The 6,668-nt window shown below is 30.0% G+C and overlaps 1 pseudogene across 1 annotated transcript; it reads right to left on the bottom strand.

Annotated features, from left to right (window-relative positions):
- Positions 1-317: 317 nt before the first annotated feature.
- LOC104790929 (F-box protein At3g47030 pseudogene) lies at positions 318-1,676 on the bottom strand (annotated as a pseudogene). The gene has a single exon (XR_015559616.1). The product of XR_015559616.1 is annotated as an F-box protein At3g47030 pseudogene (transcript).
- Between the last annotated feature and the right edge of the window lie 4,992 nt (positions 1,677-6,668).

The raw sequence follows: 6,668 nt of genomic DNA, 5'->3' as shown, positions 1-6,668 counted from the left end.
TACAAAATTTTAATTTTATTAGTTTCTACAGAGGAAGCTTTGTTAGACAGTAGATCTGATAATTCATAGTCTCATAGACAACAACAATGTGCCTCTTATGGTAATCCCATTAAACAAAAAAATCATCATCAACTGTTTGATATTGGTGAGAAGAAATAAATGATAAGAATCATCGTTAATTAATTGTTACATGCGTGCAGGTTGAGGTTACCAAATTTGTTGTGTGCCCTCTCTTTCATCAGACTATCTATCTGAAAACGGATCAAATTCTATGTTTAATTATAGTAAAATTACGAAGACAAAGTAGGTTACTCAAGAAGAGAAAAAGTTGAAATAGTTAATTAAACATAGATAAGCTTACAAGTTTCAACGAACAATGATACAAGATGGATACAACAATAAGGGTATGGTGTATACAAGAGCACAAACTTATATATATAGAAGGCCGGGGAGCTACATATGTTATAAACGATCCTAATCCATAAGCTCCACATTCTCTACATGGTTTAGCAAAGTCAAAACCCTTGAGCAGGGAGCCTTTTTATCTACAATTCCGAAAGTGATTTCAATTCTTACCACGGTATTCTGCACAATATTGAAGTAGATCACTTCGAAAGGCTCCACTAGAAAGCTTGTCGACAAGACAATTTCACCTGCACTAGTCATCCCGGCAATGTATAGGAAGGAATGTGAAACTGCATACTTCCAGTAAAATGGCAATGTGTAGACAGTATTCGACCATTTGACCTCATCAGTATGATCCTCTAGAACCCTCAGCTCAAAACTTTCTGTGCCTTCATATATAATACCAGAATCTGGCAACAATATGCCCAAGTTACCTTCGTAGTTTATGAGAGCTGAACCCAAAATTGGTAACTCAACATCTAGAAAATTGAACCTCTCCGATTCAACATCAAAGCATACGACCATATAACCTGGTCGAGTTCCATAGCCCATGCGCTTAGCTAAATAATATAACACCCCATCAATGCATACCTCAGTATGTAACGCTTGATGGGGTATCGAACATTCGACCCTTTTCCAGGTCACTTCTCCCGTTCCTAATGTTGAAACTCGACACACATAATCATCAGACACGGTCAATACCTTGAAGACTTTGCCGGTAGGATCATACCCCAAATAGGGTCTACTCAGATTCCTCTTGGTTGTCGCTACGGGTAAAGACATGTACTGTCCTGTGCTAGGGTTACAGATCATCGGCTTCCTAGATTTGGTACAGATCAAACCAAGTATAGATGGACACACATCATCCGAAGAACCCAAACCTTTAGGGAAATGCATCTGGTAATGCGGATATACACAGGGGTAGTCTTGGTCTGGATCTAAATCCTGAGGCATGGAGTACAAGATCCGCTTACCCTTGTATAGGAAGGTGAATAAGAGACGCGGACGAACCGATGACACTTTCAGGTACAGTTGGGTGAAGTCTCGACGACGAAGTAGGCAAGACCAGAGCTTCGACACACAACGACACCTTGCCACGTCTTTCACTGGCAACCTTGAGAATATGTCGATGAAGACATCAGCTGGGATCTCCTTCTTGTATTCTCTTGGTGGGGACTTGCTTGCGCTGGCAACTACTTGCTTCTGCCTTTTTTCCATGGCGGCGTTTAACCCTAGACTCCCAAACATGACTTGTTTTTTTTTCCTTTTTGTTTTTCGAAGGTGTGGACACATTTTCTATTTATAAGGACTTAAAAGGAGGACCACAGCTGGTCTAACTGATGGTGATATTGTCTTGATAATTATTCATTTCATTCAAACATAATTACAGTAGTTCTTGAAACTACCAAAAGATAAAAGAAATTCTCTCATAATGTAAAGTAGTTACATTTTTATGACTGGAAATAACCGTTATCTTTTACCGGCAATTATATTTTCGCGCGTCATTTTTCAAAACGTTCGTTTCCATATATTTTTCGAGCTAAGATACTAATTTGAATTACAACAAATGAGAAAACATTTATTTATTTATTTTTCGACAAATGAGATTCAATCATTTACATTTTCTCTCAGTTTACACTTTTTTTTGTGCAACTTCACCTAAAATTGCAAAAAATACGATAACAAAAATATACCAATTACTCCCAATTTACAAGGTATCTGAGATTATATATGTTCGTTCCAAAATTTGTGTGGGATCATCAAATATTTTGGTATTATTCTATTTGCGACATATTTTCTAGTATATTCTTTTAAAATCGCTAGTTTTTTTGTAATAAAAACTAATTTAAATAATCAATATTCGTAAGTCAAACAAATAATATTTTCTACTAGAACTAAATAATTGTTACTCGAACAACAAGAAATATATCAATAGATGTAAAATCATCAATGATATACCTTAATCTTTTTTTTTAGAATTTAAAAATCATTAGAATAGCGGAGTAAAGACTCAAACATGAAATCTCATGCACATTTGAGTTCACGATGATATACTTTAATCTTTCTCAAAAATGATGATGATGCAATACTTAGCTTGGAAATTATTGAAACTATTTGTGTGTTCATTTTATCGAACAAAAACTAAAAAGAGAGATGAAATGTTTTGTATAGCTTTTAAAAAGAGGAAAATCACATTTTAAATCTTCAAAGTGTCATTGAGTAGCATTTTAAACCTTGAGATGTTTTCACTAACACTATAAACATTTAAAATAATTTCACTAACACTTTAAACCGTAAAACTAACTTTCCTGTTTCTACCGCCACGAAAGATGACAGAACAGTAATATCCGTCAACATGAAATAGTTAAACTAAGCTGGTTTGATTTAAATACTTGTTTAATTAATTCAATTTAATTTAGTTATTGATGAAGATTGATAAAAAAAAATTAAAAATACATCAAAGCAACAAAAAATGAAGAATCATAGGTAAGGTTAAAACATTTGACAATAAAATTGAAGACGATAATATATTTAGAAGATTCATTGGTTTCCAATGAGAAGTCAATCGATTTGAATCAGAATCCAGTGGAGATACATCTATTAAAAGGATTAATAATGTGAAAAGAACGTCCTAAAAGTTTTGTCTACAATGAAGATGAACACAATTTTTTTTTTTTTATAAAAACTAAAACTAATTAAAACAACATAGTTTAACTATTTCACGTTGACAGATATTATTATTCTGTTATTTTTTATGTTGGTACAAAAATGAAAATTAGTTTTAAGGTTTAAAGTGTTAGTAAAATTATTTTCAAGTTTTATAGTGCTAATAAATTTATTTTAAAGGTTTATAGTGTTAGTGAAATTCTTTCGAGATTTAAAGTGCTACTCATTAACACTTTTGAAGGTTTTAAAACGTGATTTTCCCTTTTGTGAATTTTTATTAAAAAAGAGAATATACACTTTGTCCAAAAAAAAGCAGAGAATAAGCAGTTACACTTTGTCCAAGACAAAAAGCAGTTACATTTTTGACACTTTTAAAATAAAAAATAAAAATAAAAAAAACTTAGAAGCCTCACTAGATAAAAAAAAAAAAACACACTAAAAGATGTGTAATTAAGCAAAAGTTCTCACAGCCACTAACCAATTATCTCTTAAAGACCTTTGGCTTTTTTTGTTCATTTGAATTTATATTAATCCATCAAAAAAACCAAGAAATTGCAACAGTGGCAACTGACATTTACTACGATGGTGTCTACAAATAATGTGCCTGTTATGATAAACATACAGACAGTTGATTTGATAAACATAGTCCTTTGACACGCAACGACACCTTGCAACGTATTCCAATGGCAATCTTGAGAATACGTTAACCAAGACATCAGCTGGGATCTCCTTCAAATTTTCTCTTGCTGGAGACTTGTTTGGGCTAGGAACTACTTGTTTCTGCCTTTCTGTCAAATATTTTAGTATTATTCTATTTGTGACAGGTTTTCTAGTATATTTTCTTAGAAATTGCTAATTTTATTGTAATAAAAACTCATTTGAATATTCAATATTCGTAAGTCAAATAAATAATAATTTATACTATAACTAAATAATTTTTACTCCAACAACAATAAAAATGATGATGATGCAATATTTGTTTGATCTCCAAGCTTGGAAATTATCGAAACTATTTGTGTGTTCATTCCATCGAACAAAAACTAAAAAGAGAGATAAAATGTTTTGTATAGCTTTTAAAAAGTTAGGTTATTGAACTTTTATTAACAAAGAGAATAAGCAGTTACACTTTGTCCAAAAAAAAGCAGAGAATAAGCAGTCACACTTTTGACACTTTTAAAATAAAAAATATTAAAAGTGTGGACACAGCTGGTCTAACTGATGGAGATATTGTCTTGATAATTATTAATTTCATTCAAACATAATTACAGTAGTTCGTGAATCTACCAAAAGAAAAAACAAATATATACCAATTTACAAGGTATATGAGGGTATTTATGTTCGTCGCAAAATTTGAAAGGTTTCATATAAAAAGAAAATTGAGAGGATTGATTTGTGATGGATTTGTTTCTCTTAAACGTATATTGATATTATTCTATTTGCAACAGATTTTTTAGTATATTCTTTTAGAAATAGCTAGTTTTCTTGAAATAAAAATTCATTTGAATAATCAATATTTGTAAAACAAAATAATTATTTATATTATAACTAAATAGTTGTTACTCTAACAACAATAAAAAATATCAATAGATGTAAAATCATGAGTGATATACCTTAATTTTTTTTTTTTGAATTTAAAATTTATTAGAAGATCAGAGTAAAGACTCAAACATGAAATCTCATTCACATTTTACTTCATGATGTTATAGTTTAATCTTTCTCAAATAAGACCTTTGGCTAACGTTTTTTTTGTTTATTTGAGTTTATATATTAATCCATCAAAAGAACCAACAAATTACAACAGTGGCAACTGACATTTACCAAAATCATTTACTACGATGGTGTCTTCGTCCGCCTTCGTCTACTATCACCCGAAAGAACCGCCGTTATCCACAACTAGAGTCTATGTGAACCGCCGCCGTCTGAAACTGGAGCCTGAGTAAACCGCCGCCGCAACCGGAGCCTGAGTGAACTGGCACTGCTGGCACCTCTTCAAAGAATTAATCCAGCTCAAAATAAAACAGTTAGTTAATCAAATTATAATGATTAATACAGCTCAAAGATTTTCGTCCAATGATAATCTTTCTCCATTTCATATCATTCCTTCTGATTTCTGTTATGGACTCAGCCCAATTACAATAGTGTCCAAGAAAAACAGTAAAAGAACCCAAATTAACTTGTATATGACAACTGAGGAAGGTGACGATTAAAGGACATAAGGTTCTTTAAACATTTTGGTTTTGTATTATTTGTAATCTAACATCATTTTGGCAGTTTGTTTTATTATAAATAAAAATCCGCACTATGTGTAGAATAAAATAATTAATAATTAATTTTATTGTAATTTATATATACAAATCTATAATATTTATCAGTAAAATTATTATTTAGGATCTAAAATTTATTTGTATAGTATATCTTTTTAGTTTTATTTTGAATATATAAAGTTCTTGTATAATAATTATGATTTAACTTATGGAAATTATTATAATATGAATTTTATATTTTCTCACCATATGAATCAAAATTCTTAAAATTTTGTGGAAATGTAAGTAATTGATATAATTAAGTTATAAAGAAAATAAATAATTAAATTTTGGGTGTTATTAAAAAAAAATTACAGTGGTATGTAAACAGAAATACTATTAAAAACTGAGGACAAATAAAAAAAATTATTTCTCGAGCTTTGTGAGCGCAGCATGTCCGTATTTTTTTGTTTTTGTGAGAAAACTTATACATATAAGGGATATGAACCAAACTAGAGTAATCTCTCAAACGTGATTGGAGGATAAACTCTCTTTCTAAAGCATACATAAACTATAGTAAATTAGTTACATATTATCAAACAAAAATTATCATATGTCTATCTTATTGCTTATGCATTTACTATGTGATTCCTTTTCACGCTGATGATTGCAGTGTTTGAATTTTGGCGTGTGATAATAAAGGTTCCTTGCCTCTCAAGATTTAAATATAAGAACACCAATGACAAATTAAACAATGTTTAAGATCGAAAATCAAATGTTTTAATTTTTTTTTAAAACAAATCATCTATAACTTTTAAAATAACTTTGATAATTAGCATAATCCTTATAAATGCTGTATACAGTTTAACATAAGTATAATATTTAAATAATAACACAAAACCAAACTAAAGTAAAAATATGTCTATTTACTTTAAGATACGTGGACTTGTTATAAAATAGAATATGTAATTTACAAAAGCAAACAAACAAATAATAACGTAACAACAACACAAACTATATAAACTTAGATGATTAAATATTTAAACTACAAAAATACACCACAAAATAACACTACACTAATATATCTCTAATAATAATAGGAGAAAAAATCATAGCATATAGTAGAGTTAAGCAAATTATACGAGTAAATGATTGTAATAACAAATACTATGGAGTTACAAACCATTGTAGGTTTTTCGATTCATTTCAATATCTTAGCATTGTATAAACCATAATTTTCATGATTAATATAATTTCAAAAAATTAAAAATCATACTTTGAATATCAAATGTATAGAATAACATCCCGCGGTATCGTACGAGTCTAACTTAGAGTTACTAAAACTCAAAAAAG

Source organism: Camelina sativa, chromosome 6 (genome assembly GCF_030686135.1).
Source record: "Camelina sativa cultivar CO46 ecotype springtype chromosome 6, ASM3068613v1".
Lineage (NCBI taxonomy): Eukaryota > Viridiplantae > Streptophyta > Magnoliopsida > Brassicales > Brassicaceae > Camelina > Camelina sativa.
The sequence above is the reverse complement of the archived record's forward strand: the minus strand, read 5'-3'. Positions and strand labels throughout refer to the sequence as shown.